Source organism: Adiantum capillus-veneris, chromosome 25 (genome assembly GCF_014529385.1).
Source record: "Adiantum capillus-veneris isolate H3 chromosome 25, ASM1452938v2, whole genome shotgun sequence".
NCBI lineage: Eukaryota > Viridiplantae > Streptophyta > Polypodiopsida > Polypodiales > Pteridaceae > Adiantum > Adiantum capillus-veneris.
In genome coordinates this window covers 19910616-19926163 of record NC_140955.1, presented here as the reverse complement: position 1 = coordinate 19926163, position 15548 = coordinate 19910616, and positions in this window count along the sequence as shown.

The window sequence follows — 15548 nt, the reverse complement described above, 5'->3', positions numbered from 1 at the left end:
CGGTGTACCTCAGTGTCAGAATTGTACAAGATTTAACATGTGCCTTCCTGATAAGATTCTAAACAAGTTTGTCCAAAGCAACCACACCCAAAAACATCAAAAATCAAGGAAATCAGGCCACTTGGACAAAACCAGCCTGACAGACCCAGAAATTGCAAAATTTTGACTTTTGGTGATCCAAATGCAAAAAGACTTGGGGGATAGCCTTAAAACATCAGTGTCTACAAGCATGCCAAATTTGGTCTAATTTGGGCTCCAAACTACGATTTTCATCCAATTTGGGCTCCGAAGTACGATCGCAATCGGTGTACCTCAGTGCTAGATTTTGACCAGACTTTATCCACACATACACCTAGGTTATATAAGGTAGCATGAGTTTTCAAAATTCAAAAAAAGTGACCAAAATAGCCAAAAATAGCAGACAGACAGAAAACCACTGCAGCAGACCAAGATCTGGTGAAAACATGAATTTTTCTTGTCCAAATTCAAAAATATTTGGGGAGTAGACTGTACACATCATTGTCTACCATATCCGCAAGTTTCATCCAATTTGGGCTCAAAAGTACGATCGCGATCGGTGTACCATACTGACATTTTGGACTGAATTTTTTTGAGTAGGTAGCTGACATCTATCTAGTGCAACATATTTTCCAAAAGGAGCAAGGTCAAAAAACCAAAAGACAGTTGTCAAATAGGGCAAACACTGATCACTGATCCTTCAGACCAAAATTTTGAGAAAATTCAAGTTTTTGTGATCCAAATGCAAAGTGGGTTTGGGAATAGACTAATCATACCCATGTCTATCAACTCCTAAAATTTCATGCAAAAAGGAGCTGGAACTACGATCGCGATCGGTGTACCCCAATGACATTTTGGACTGAAATTTTTTGAGTAGGTAGCTGACATCTAGTGCAACATATTTTCCAAAAGAAGCAAGGTCAAAAAAGCAAAAGAAAGTGGTCAAAAGTCCCAGTCACACAATCAGGCCAATAACCACAAAACCACCTGGGATTTAGGTTTTCATTGGTCAAAACATCTCCAAATTCAAAAATACAGAGACACTTGGTATCAGGAGATCAAGGGCTAGCTACTGTGCAAAAATCTTCCAAATCTGTGACATGGGGTCAACGATCGCGATCGGTGTACCTCTACATAGTGGGGGTATCTGACTTCATAAGTTTATAGACCTACTTGAGTACATCCCAAATCTCAAGTTTAAGTGAAAAATACCCTGTGGAAGCCAAGATACAAGCCAAAGTTCCTGTGTTCTGGTCCTGAGACTGTTTTGAGTGTTGTTTCAAGTGCAGTTCACTAAAATTGCTCTAACTTTTGATAGACAACTCCAAATTGAGTCAGGTATAGCTAGGTAGAAAGCTTGCGGGTTTTGGTTTTAGAGCTGAATTTCTCTAGGTTTCCTAAATCCAAACTTTTAGGGTACCCAGAACCAATTTCCAGAGACCAAAAAGTCATAAATTCCTGACATTTTAGAGACTTGACCAAGGGCAAAAAGGCATTGTGTGCACTAAGCCAAGGTGTTCTTATCAAGGAACATCTTGAGAGTATTGAGTGAGGCTTAAACATGACAACTCATCCATCATTGGGGTTTCCCACTCAACTCAGAGCTATGCCACCTACACAAACAACCAGAAATACTGCAACACCTATAACAAGAGGGTTGAGACAAGACCATGAGGCTTATCAATCATATCAAGCCAAACCTCAAGGCATGGCTCATGGATATTTGTTAAGTGATCATGTAGCTCACTGGAAGCCAAACCAATCAACTAAAATGCGGGAGTTTGAAAGAGCAAAAGTGGAAATTGCTAGAGACTTAGAGGAGAAGCATCCTCTAATCAACAGACCCAACGTGAGGTTCATCAAAACCAATGAAGCCACAAGAGTTCTAACAGATTACACTTATGATGGCCTTTATAGGTTACCTATTGGGGATCAAAACAACTTCTATAGATGTTTAAATTCCATCATTGAAGAGTTGACAGACTACAAGAACCTCTATGCCTTCACATACACAGATGACCAGGGAGTGCAAGTTCTAATGGTAGATAAGTATGGATGAGAGTACAAACTTATCAACCCAATTGAGCTAGAAAGATATACATACATGGGTACTCCAATCTCTGCTTACTACTTTCAACCGAGTGTAAGCGTACCAGGGTTTTTTGAGACTGATTTGCAAGAAGCTAACATTGAAACTATGGAATCAAATGGACCTCAAACATCCAAAATAGATATTCACGGGAGTGTAGCTCCTACCTCATTGAGTGGAACCAAGAGACCACCAATTAGACTTACAAATCCATCAACATTTCCAAAACATGTCTCAAAGGGGATTCCACCAGGATTTGCTCTAAGACGAGAAGAAGGAACAAGGGATGTACTTGCGAGAGACCCCAACATGCTAAGATACATGGTTGAACCAGAACCAATGAGACCATATTAATTGGCCAAATGTGTCAAGAAGAAGTATGATGGGTTAAGGGATCCATACGTACATGCATCCTTGTTAAACAAGTGTTAAGAGCCGAACAAGTTTTTGATTTTCATACACAGTATGAGGGATTTGGCTTAACCTTGGAAGGGATAGCATTGAATTGGTTCCAGCCGTTGGACAAAAATGCCTTCTCAACGTTGAACAACTGTTACAAGAATTTGTTGTGGAATTCTCTAAAAGGGGAATCAAGCATAACACAGTGTCCCAAATCTATGCATTCGAGCAGAAAGAAGATGAGAGAGTGAAGGAAGCATCGCTACGCTTCAAACAATATATAGAGAGATGTCCGGAACGCGAGTTACCACAGGATGAAAGATTATCAATTCTCTTCATAGAGGGTTTGAAAAATGAAACACTCAAGAAAGATTTGCACTTAAAAGAATGTACTTCCTTTGAACAAGTCACGAGAGAAGCGTTATACCTAGTTGACAATTGTAAAGCCTATGGCGAGGAAATTGGTGATACAAAGATCACTAGGGCTAATGCTCCTTTAGCATCTAGTGAAACCAACACAAGGCAAGTGGTTATGTCTCAATTAATGACCAACCTAGATGAGCTAGCAGCGCAAGTAGCACAACGAATAAAATGGTGTGCCATTGAGCAAAAATGGATCAATCATGAGATGAGCAAGTGCTACTATAATCAAACCTACACGAGGGGGATACTATTTGGACATCAAATAGAAAAACAAACGCCATTACCAAATCATCCATTATTTCAAAATAGGGTTGTATCAAGGGCTTTACAAAGAGATGAGGTATCACAACCTAGGCTAGGGCAAGAACCTATGAGAAAACTCTATTCATTGAATGAGGACACTCTGATGTTCATAGCCAATCACGACCGTAGACCAAAGACCATTCTGGCTAATCAAGAACAACCATCAATTGTGCCACCAGTGACTCAACAAGATGGACCATGCTACAAGTGTGGAGGTAACCATTGGGCCAAGAATTGTTCTCGTGTAGAGATAATTGGATATTGTGTGGAGTGTGCCATTACACACATTGTTCCAAATTGTCCAAAACACCCAAACAAACAGGGGAAAACAACAATGAATGTTGTGGGAGTGTTACCTTCTCCAAGTGGATCAGAGGCAGAACCCAAAATTCCTGTGAAGGTAGTGACGAGAGCCCAAGCAAAAGAAAATGCTGAGGACCAATCTAATGAGGAGAAAGTTTCAACAACCCAAACAAGGGGAGATAACTAGTGTGTCAGTAAGGACTGAGAGAAAATCCTGAAAAGCCAAAAGAGACAGAATTAAAGCAAAAGTAATTACAAATCAAACTGCACTACAAACAGAATTACAAGAGACAAAGGAGCAGTTAAAACAAGAACGGGAAAACAAAACGGTGGTGAGCGATAAGAAGCCAAGGAAGGCGTCTTCTGGAGGATCTATGTTGGTAGACAAAGTCGTAGAGCCATTAGATGCTGCACTGGAAGCATATGAGGCTAGATTGAAAGCCAACCAAACCCTAGAGCAACGAGGGATGAAATATCCTCATGCTGAGGTAGAGACTGAGAGGTTGAAAATGTGTAAGGAATTGGTAAAAACTGCACATGCAATGATGGAGCCTGAAGCACCAATTTCACCTCCAGAAACAAAACCAAAAAGTGTTGGATTTGAAATGCCTAAGACAAAGGTTGTTGAAACATTAACTCAAAGAAACATTGAGCTAAAATCACAAAAGGATGTGCAAGCAAAGACTGCAGCACAAGAAACCAACAGCCTAGAAATTCAACTAGATGATCAAGTAGTGGCCAACACCACTAATGATGCAAGGTCAAGATCACAATTTATGGCACCTATCCCAGAGATAGATGAGCCATGGCCAAATGAATTGTGGGAAGCAATTAGAAGTGCAAAAGATGGAAGTGCGAATTTCCAATCTGCACCCATAATTGAGGTCAATACAGGGAATGAAGTCTATCAGGGAGACATTCAATCTCTAAACGGAGATGCAGGGGCGGAAGTTTCAATTGAAAGCAAACCAGAGTCCTTGAAGACCTTACCCTCATACATAGGAGAACATGAGGCAGACTCAGAGACCAGAGTGGTGCCATCTCAGAGGAGAGCCATATCCAAGATGATGGATACAAAGAAAATGCAAGAGTTGATGTCAGCTCCAATACAATGCATCATTACTCTATCTGAACTGCTTAAGATTAGACCACATGTATGGGATGAAGTAGGCAACAATTTGGGGAAGATGGGATTAAAGATACCTCTTCAAGATCTACCCTCAAATGAACAATCAAACAAAACTCAACAAGAAAGTGCACACGCTAAACCTGTGCCAATAAACAAGGTGGGGGAATATTGCGAAGGAGAAGAAGGAAACACCACCTTACCTGTGGAATACAAAGGAGTTAAAAAATTGGCTATACTTGATAATGGGACTGGAGTAGCCATAGCCACAAAAGACATTTGGGAAAAATGGGGTAGACCAGCGCTTAGGAAAACTAGAATGAAGTTGCAACTTGCGATGGATACACGGAAAAAACTCTGGGTATCTTAGAGCAAATTATTGTGACTTCTTGTGGAATTGAATATGAACATACATTTGCAATAGTAGATTTTGGGAAAGGGAACAATTTTGATATCATTTTAGGAAGACCTTTCATGCGTCAACTTAAGATGGTTCAAGATTGGGGCTATGACTATATCTACCTGAGACATAAAAAGATCACCACAAAAATAAGTATAAAAGACCATAGCTATAGAGATGTGAATAGAACTCCGTTAGAAGAAATTGACTCTTCTATAGTCAATGGGAAAGAGATACCTGCATGGCTACAAACCAAACAAGAACTTTGGATGTGTGGTGCTTCGAAGTGTGGAAGCTCAGTGAAGGAGGATTGCATCCTAGAAAGATCAATGGACGATGAAGCTTACATACCGGAACCCTTTCCGGAGCAATTATTTGAACCCTTTGGATGGGACCAAATATTGGCGACTCTTAATGTGTGTGTGAATGAGGTGACCCCAACTAAATTTTGTGATGAGGAAGTGTATGATATAACTCCCGTATTTACGATAAAGGTGTTGAAGGAAGCTAACAAGATTTGTGAGTGTGAAGGCAAAAAAGGTGAAACAGATAGCTACGTCATGGAGCATGATGCCAAAGTGCACATGAAGAAAGCAGAGAAACCACAAGAATATGACATACCTAAAGAAACAAAGAAGCCGACTCCAGAAAAAGTGCAAATGACAGTAGATGAAGGAGAAAAGCTTCCAAGTTCAACGGCAAATCTTCAACAAACGCAAGATCAAAAGAAGAACAGGGACAAGGAAGAAGATGGACTATCTCCAGCGATGATCAAATTCAATTTATGCGGACAAACAGGACTCAAAATCACATGTTTAGCTGTGATAGATCAAGAAGCAACAAAGAATCTAATGACTTATGGAACGTGGATCATGATGGGAAAGCCACCAATCAATGATCTAGAAGAAACAGTTTACACAAGTTCAAAAATGCCGATTCCTAGCTTTGGAGTGGCAGAAGCTGTGCTCAAATTGAATACCGGGGAGTATAAAGATACTTTCCACATAATCAACTCCCATCATATCAAAGAGAGTCTGGTCCTGACAGAAAGCTGGAGGAACATCTTCTTTCGACAACAATCAAAAGCTTCAACAACAACAACGGTAAAACTCCATGAAGCTTCTCAAATCCATGCAAAGAATAAATCGCCAACCATTGCGGAAAAAGGTAAAGCAAAGGTAAACATTGAAGTATATCAACCTCCCCAGACGACTTTACCTTCAACGAGCTTCCATCAAATTTCCCACGAAGCCTCTACATCAAGGGCCACACCATCAACAATGCAATGGAAACCAAAGCAAAAAGTCTATCAACCAAAGTTTCCATCACAAAAAAGCATCCAGAAGAAGTCGAAGAATGTCAAGCAGGTGTTGGTATCCAAAGAGCACATCCAAGTCAAAGACCCAGTTTGGATACATGAAACACGGGTTCAACCACAACAACAAAAGGTGACAGGGTGGATAGCATCAAATGAGTCAATCACTGCTCAAGGCTACTTCCAAGGAAACACTAATGTTTGGGCCAAAAAGCCTAAAGTAACAGCCTGGACCTACCCACCTCAACCAATGAGTTCTACAAGGAACAAGACGTGCTGTCAATGGAATACAAAATACTCAGGGAAGCGAAAGAACACCAACAAAAGGCAAACAAAAAGACCTTCCAAGCGGGCAATGCGACAAGTTTGGGTATCAAAGTCACTCGCTAGTCAAATTACCCAATGCAAACAGGTGAAGCAGCGAATGATTCCAGTTAAGCTACTCGAAGCACAAGGATTTTATGAAGGTAACACACAAATATGGTTACCAAAAATTGTAGCTCAATCAGGAACAACTAAGAGAAATCAAGCAGCACAAGCTCCTACCCCAAAGCAAGCAATGACAACCAAAAGCCAACAGAAGCCAATTACAACCAATGCTACTGCAATCTACAGATGGATACCTTGTCATCAATTACAAAAGCAAGGCTTTTACAACGGAAATCATCAGGTTTGGATACCAAAGCCTAGTATCCATCAAATTATTGAAGAAAATAAAATGCCAAAGACGGTCACACAAGGACCAAAAACAAGATGGGTTCCAAAACTGCTAGTGGAAACTCGATCACAGAGAACCCACACATCTCGACAATCGCTTCTCATGCAAATTAATGCAAAGGCTACATCAAGCCCTATCAAAGCTGAAGGACTTGTTTTACAAAGAAGTATCAACATACAACAAGCAAGTCAAGAAGAGCCAAAATATGCCAACCTACTCGACAAGATGGTGGCATACAAAGACCAACACAATGATAGAGGCCTTAATCTCAAGAACCTATGGCATTGGGTTTCAGGCCATGAACAAGTAATTCCAAGTCGCCATTAAAAATACATGGCATAAAAGTCAAGAGTCGGGCAACTGAGCCACTAAATGAGCAAGGCATTAGTCCCAAGGCTTCAAGTAATATTCTCTGTGGTCTAAGAGTCTTAGCTATTCTAGGTACTGCTCAAGGTGGAGGAGTTGAGCATATTTATGTTGTCGCTCATGCTGGTATAGGTGAGCATAAGAGTCCAAGTCTATGTATTTTAAGTTTGGTATAGTGAAGAAGAGAGTCCAAAAGACACTCACACACTACGCATAGTGAGGAACGAGTGGAGAAGCTTCTACATCGAAAACCCTTCTTGGAAATGTGCAAGCTATTGAGACATCCTTTGATGTCACATGTGCTACATTTGTTCCTTGAAGCACCCAACAACTCATTTTGCACACCGCATGATTTTCTTGAAAGAACTCTTGTGTGCATATAGAGTGTCCCATAATTGGCACTTATATTAGGCACTCTTCCTTTGTTTCTCCGGACACTCACCTTGCATGACAGGTACTTCCAATCCAAATGCTCAACTCCAATAAGAGCGTATACCAAAGGCACTTTTTTCCAGATTTTAAGACCCTGATCTAGACCTCATCATCAACTTCTTGTATATATTCCTTCTACATCAACAATAAGGAAAGGGCTACCCAAATCAATCAACAACAACTTGGAGCAAAAATAGCAGGTCTCCATATGCTTATCAAGAGCATCTTTTATTTTCAAGGGTGACAACAAAGCTCCATCCAACAATGGCAAGTCAAAGAATGGACTACAACATCAAGCAATGAGAAATTTAGCAAGCGAGCTATCCACAACAATCAAAAATAGCTCACATAGTGCTTCAACATTGGTGACCTATTGCAAACAACTCAAATTGCAGCGGACCTTGAAAGAATATCCATCATAAAGTCCACGCCACAAGGAAAATCAGTTCTACATGATCAAACACTTCAACATCAATCTTTACGGCAACTAAGATTGACAACCAAGAGGCGAATGCACAACAAAAAGAAGTGTTGCCTCGATAATCAAAGATCAAATCATGTATCAACAACATGACAGCTATGCATCACTCAAGGAAGGGGGGAGTGTCATCAACAACAACGGGCTTCCCAAGATGAAGACCAACCTTGAAGACAAAGTTAAAGACAACCCTATGACAAGATTGCACAAGGTCGTGTCAAGGGACGACACGAGCTAGGAAGGGGGGAGTGTTTGGAGGTGATAACAACATACAAGTGCCCACCTAGCCAAGGCGCTCGTTGGGTCAACCGGCCAAAGTTTTGATGTGGTCACATTATTTTTCCGATGTTTAATACATCAAACCCTGTAAAAGTCTAATGACAATCGCCTATGTCAAGTCTGAGTCAAAGATGTGATTTTTCCAATGATGTATGTAAAGGTCCATGAGAAGTTGGCCGTCGACCACTTTAGAAAGCCCTAGGTATATAATACACTAAGGTTAGTGGGAGAGAGGGGGATCATTTTTTGAAGATAAGGGACTACTGCGTTACGTACAGAGAGCTACCTCTTTGCTCCAACTTGTAATCATCGCTTCTGTGGCTACGGTAATCCAAATTCAGTTTTGTTTCTTGCATTGTGTTCCTCTTACTCTGCTCTTTCATTCAAGTGTAAGAATTCAAGAGTCGGTGAAGGTTTCAGACGCATCCGTTTAGGCCTTAAATCGCTGTTTTGAGTGTTTATATGCGTATTTTATGTTGTTTTGACCCTAGGAGAGGCTTTAAGGACCTAAAAACGACCCTTTAGGATCATTCGTTTACTGTTTTTGTGTACTGTGGGACGAACGATCGCGATCGTTGTACCTCTCCAGAATGCTGTGACAGTGATAGGATATGTTCCTGATAGTCCCCTGTAGCTTCCCTTCAAGTTTCGTGCGATTCCGATATGATTTGCATGGTGAACGGGCGTGATGACTGTAGAGCTGTGTAGAAGGACATAGGCAGATTACTTGGCTGTAGTGTGATTGATTTGCTTGTAGAGTTAGTAGTTGCATCTCTTCGAGTTCACTTCATTAGGATTGACACCCTAGTGAGTTTCCATGCCTCATCCGAGTCGCTTCCCCTGTATCGATAATTTTATGTTGATGCTTGAGAGCTATGCTGTGGACGTCCGTCGCGGCGACCCGCAAACAGCACCGCCAATCAAATTTTACACTTATCACCTCAGAATTATAGATATTCAATAAATGAGTGTACTTTTGACTTGCATCTTGGTTTATCATTCCATGGAGGATTTTTTAGTCAATTGGGTGTGTGGGATCATTTATAAGCTTAAATTCAGCCAACTCAACCCTGTTTCCCCCAAACGTTAGAAATTACATGTGTCCTCATTTCCTCTAGAATTATGTGTGTGGTGATAGCCCTTAATTATAACTCTACATCTCAATCTTTAGATTTGAGTTTACACATTGTTTTCCCACTTAATTAATCCATGTGAAGTAGCTATTGTTGCTGCAATGTGTTCATCTCTTTGTGGGGACAATCAAGTTTGTCAACCCACTAGGATAGTGAAGTGGATGGCGCATTACATTTTTCTTTTTTTGTCACATTGGTGGATGGCCATTGAATCGCCATTAGTCACCATTCAACCTCCTTGACATTATGTAAGTGTTCTAACTGACTGGGGAATCGTGAGTTGATTACAACGACTAGGCACTTATAATAAACGTTAATATTTGGTCCTTATACTTGAAAAAAATAAAATGTTATTTTGATATCTTACAAGATATTTATTATATCCCAATTTATTTCCACATGTACAAACATATATGCCTAAGGTCCTTCTCACGGGTGTGGGATAAGGATCACAACTTATAGCTACACAATAATCAAACCATGCAAGTCCATGCATACTAATCTCTAATCACAAAATGAAAATATAGGAATAAGAGACTGATTAGGGTAGATAAATGAGATTTTGACTCACTAATTATGGCCGATTCAAAGTTGGAACCACCACTAGAGAAGTTTACACAAATTTGAGTGCTGCCCTATCTATGGAGGGCTTTCACAATTTCTAAGAGTACCAAGGAGTGGCACGGGAGATTTCACTTAAAGGAGGACTTACAACCAAATCATTAAAGGAAGACTTACAACCAAATCATTACTGCACACACACACTCACACCATCACTTTCGTACTAGTTTATTTTCCCAAGCCATTGGAAAATAATGTTCAAAGCAATGCATGTCATTATCTTCATGTTTTGAAATGATTTGCTAATGATTATGTTGTCAAGAGGTCAGACAATAGCGAGAAAATTTCCTCGTTAAGGATCATGAGGACAAGAAGGTCCAAAGGGGGTCACCATTTTTGTCAAGGGTTTTGACAAAAAGGCACCATTTTTCCTAAAGTGGTTGTAACTATCCTAGCCCTATTTAATGACATTCCTTGTATGTAAAACCTATTTTTGCATCAAATAAACCTAAAAGAGGATCAAGTATCCTGGGCATTTTTTACTAATTTTATAGTGCTCATAGAGCTCTCATTGGACCTTTTTTATACCACATTGGTTGGTCATGTTTGAACCCTAGTTTTAGAACATTATCATAAATAACTCATCTGAGTCATTTTGAGGGCTCCAAAGTTGGAGGTTTAATCACATCAAGAGCTTGAGATCTTTGTGATCACCAAGTAGCTCATAGCTTCCATATCCTTTCAAGTGCTTCACTCTTTTTGTATCTCATGAATCCCACATGCTCCCTTATGCACAATGGTTGAGATTATGTAAGAAAACCAAAAAAATATATCTTCTGATCATTGTGCAATGTATTTTTGAAGTAGCTAATCAATGATGCTTGTTAATCTTTCCTACTTAAGCAATGTATAGTGATTTTGTTTGCTAACTAGGTCGTGTGTGATAGTAGTGTAAAGTAAACTACAATTATGTGCACCCCATTGATGATTGCTAAGTAGGTGTGTGGGACAATAGTGTAGAGTAGATTACAATTATGTGCACCTCATTGATGTTTGCACAATAAAAATGATTTTGACAAATACTTAGGATGATATTTGGAGTTAAAGCTAAACATAGTCCAAAGGAGCTAGCTTGGTTGGTTGTGTCATCGTCCTCCATGACTTGGGTCATGGGTTTGAGTTTGGTCAAGCGACCCAGGAAGCACTCATGAACATCATTTGTATCATCATAAGCTGGAATGTGTGTACTACTACCAAAAAAAGATAGCAACGGAAGAAATTGAAAATCTAACAAACCTTAATGACATACTCAAAACTATCATAACCCACTCAATTTACATCCAATGTCAAGTTGAACAAAAAGATAAATTTCTTTTTGATTGAAAGATCTATTAAATAGCTCTCACAAAAATTTCATTATGTTAAAAGAAAAAGCACTGAATCCTTCACTTCAACATGTAATATATTCTTTGCAGAATCAAGAAAGAAAAATCAAGACCATCAACATTGAAGGAGGAACAGGACCCTATACTACAACTATGAAGGTTGCTTCAACTTCAATTGTTGGCTCAAATTCCAATGTTTATGTCATTCTCTAGTCCAAACAAAACTTGTCATGAATGGAAAAGTGTAGGACACTTTGCTAGAGATTGTTGCACAACCACTCCATGTCCTCCTTGTGGAAAGAAAATCTCGAGAGAAATCAAGCACCTTCTAGGGGGTACACAAAGATAAGAAGAACGATAGAAAAAACAAGGTCAAGGTGGATGTATTAAAAGATGGATAAGGTGAAACAACCATGTGAGTATCCAATAATTATGTTGGTAGAGACCTTGTCATTGTGGACTTGTATTCTTATGTCATTTGTTGGGATATAAATTGTGATTTGGTTTGTCCCTAGTAAAGGGAAGGATAGTTGAAAGTTTCGATGGTATGACTATGTAATAGTAGATGATAGATGTTGCGAAACACTTGCCCTAGCTCGAGTCTTTTGTATAAGTATGTTGTGGTCACTTTCACCATTAGATGAGAAGCTAGTGGTGTTATTTCATGCAAATGGCTCTCATGTTTACCCTCCCTAATGCAACAAGTTCCACCTACACTTAAACACAAAAGATGGAATGATATGATGAGTAGTTTCATGCTTTGAGCGCACTATCAGTTGAATCTCACATATTTGACCACAAAATACGACAAAGGATGCATACTTATACTTGCAAAGTCATAATAGGTTTGAAATGAAGCTTGTGTTGATTATTTGAGTAAGTAATTAGACATTGAGCATACAAGTGAAGGTGTTTTATGGATACCTTTAAACAAAGATCAAGGATCTCAAAAAGTAGTTCAAAGTTACAAATGAGACTTTGCATGATTGCTCATTGGTATAGAAAACTCGGTCTATATTGCTAATTCTTACTAAAGCTTCATCCACTCTGAAACATATGATGGTCATCCCAATGCCTCTTTATGTGAGGATTGACGAGCTTTTGTATAAGAGGAGGAATCAATAAAATGGGTCAAGCATGTGTGTTGCACATCATGCCTTTTCTGTCAATCATGAAGGAAAGGGTGAAATGACTAAAGGGATAAGCATATTATGGCAGTGAAATATGTGAAGACCTCAAGGAACATTAGGAGTCCCTCAATATGAATCTTTTTGCCCATGTATTGCCTATATGACATGCATTCTAGGGTTCCTTCTCAACATAATGCCGCACCAAAGTAACACAACTTTTGTCTTGTGTGGTGTTTAGCATCTACTTCTTCAAGCTCATGTGCATTGCTACAACCATCAATCTAATAGTGTTTATGTACATAGCATCCATAACACATCATTCTCAGGCCAAGATATATTGGCCTCTTCTAAGCTTGTAGCTAGCATGTGTCACCCAAAACATAAGTAAAAAATTAACCATGATATTTCACATCTTACAATATATATTTTATAGTGTTCGTATAAAGTTTGAATTATAAGATCAAGACACTATAAGAGGAGTTGTCTATAACCGCTAACATTGCCGCGGAAAAACAAAGGAAAAAGGACAGAGAAAAATTAGTCGTGGCAATATACCCGCCGCTATTACCGCGACCTTTGCCACCGCTGCGATTTTCGTGCATATTACCGCTAAACGCCAATTCAAAAATAAAGGTGCTCATTTGGGCCACCCAAATTTGGGTGGCCCAAATGAGCACCTTTATTTTTGACCTGCATAAAACAATAAGACATCAATTGTTTTTTGGAAGAGTATAAAAAATACCAAAGAACTGAAATTAAATTTACTTTATCTTGACAATTAAAAATGTAGAAGATCAACTATTTAAAAAAGTTACAATAAAAAGTCAATAGTTGTATATACATTGTGTCACATTGGGACTTTACGAAAGTTTTGACAAAACATTTTTTTATTTAATCCTCGTCATCGTCTAGAGGCACGTATGTTGGATCACTTTGACTCTACATAAACCCAAACCAAATTAAACAATTATCCACAGCTCAAAACAATTGATACAACTTACCGCTTGTAGTGGTCCAACCGCCGCGTCGAATTGCTTGCGAGAGATATGGTTGTTTTCGAACAACCATCGCCAAGTATCAAATTCTGTATGTTGCTCCCGATACTTGACCATCTCTCTGATTGGTCGAGAGAGAGTGACATTTTCCTAAGTTAGCAATAACAATACCAAATTATCAACTACAATCGTTATAATCACCGATCGACGTTATAATTCAAATAATCTTACATATTTATCCTCCCAAGCTCCCTTGTCTCCTGAGCCATAGTGCATGGGAGTTTGTCTTGCATGGGCCTCGCGTTGTTATCTATATGATGGGCCCGTCGCACCTTGATCGCTCTTCTCTTGAATTGCCCACTCCCACTCCGCATCTGCCATGTTGCCACCGCGGTAACTCCTGTTTGGATCTCTGACCTGGTTGGCTGCGCGCCGCACACTGGACTGCTTGTTTTTTAGAAATGTCTTTATGTATCCCTCCAACCATTGTTGTGAAAAACGTTGATCGGGGGCGTTTGGAAATCTAGCTAATAGAGCGTCCTCAATGTATCGTGCATGATGGGGCAGTTGGTCTCTGAACTTTATAAAACAATTCTTAGACGTTGAATGTATAAGAATTTGTAGATGGCATCGAAATGCCCTGCCCTGTGCTGTGCCGAAATCAACCTCCCCGCCATATTTAACCCTATAGTAGTGCCCATGCGTGTCTGGCACGGGTGTGTCAGTATCCTCGTCCTCTGCATTAGGGGCGGCATGCTCTGAAAGTGGGGACTCCGTTCCCCCACCACTACCAAAACATGTAAAACCACAAGATCCGCCGCCGCTTCGTCTCTCATGGCGCTCGTTGCCCTGAGACGAGCGTCGACACGCGCTACCAGAGGAAGTCCGTCGACAATGTTCTGGCGAAGCCGGAGTGGAATGGAGTGGCGTAGAACCCTGTGATGCCATGAGAGTAGGACCCTGCGATGGAATAGGAGTAGGACGATAGTAAGGGAGAGTAGAGGGAGGTGCCGTCGGTGCGAAGCTCTGTAGGTAAGGAGTCTCTCCCCGACTCCCCCATGGTGTAGTCTGCGGAGAAATGCCGTAGGTCGCAAGCTGCTGCGGAGTGTAGCGGCCAAACAAATCCTTCATCAAACGGAGGTACTGCTCTCATAAAGAGATAGCCCACTGTAAGTGAGGATCTACTACTGGTGGAGGAATCTGAGAAGGGTAGGTGTAGGATGGCCATGCCTGCAAATAACAAAAAAAAAACCTATGACACTCATGGTTTATGGTTAGCTACGTAGAAACATTATTTATTTCTTTGCTTGTTCTCACCGACTCAAGACTTCCACTGGAGGCGATGTCCACCCCAGGTGGGAGCCACCTGAGATGTGAACCAACCAAAAGAAGAGCCAGCTGGCTGCTCCTCAGTTTGTTCTAGATTGGCCTCACAAACTGAGGGAGCCGCTTCATCCCGTTATTGAAAAACATAGATCAACATGTTTTACAAGTGGAACCCATTGTCTTCTACCTACACCCTCCAAGATTGGGGATGGGTTGCCCTTCGCTTTCTCTCTCTTTCTCTCCCTCTTTCCCTCTCTTTATTTCTCTACCTTTTTCCCTCTATCTCTATCTTTCTCTCCCTCTTTCCCTCTCTCCCTCTTTTTCTCTATCTCTCGTTCCCTCTCTCCCTCTCTTTCTCTCTATCTGTAT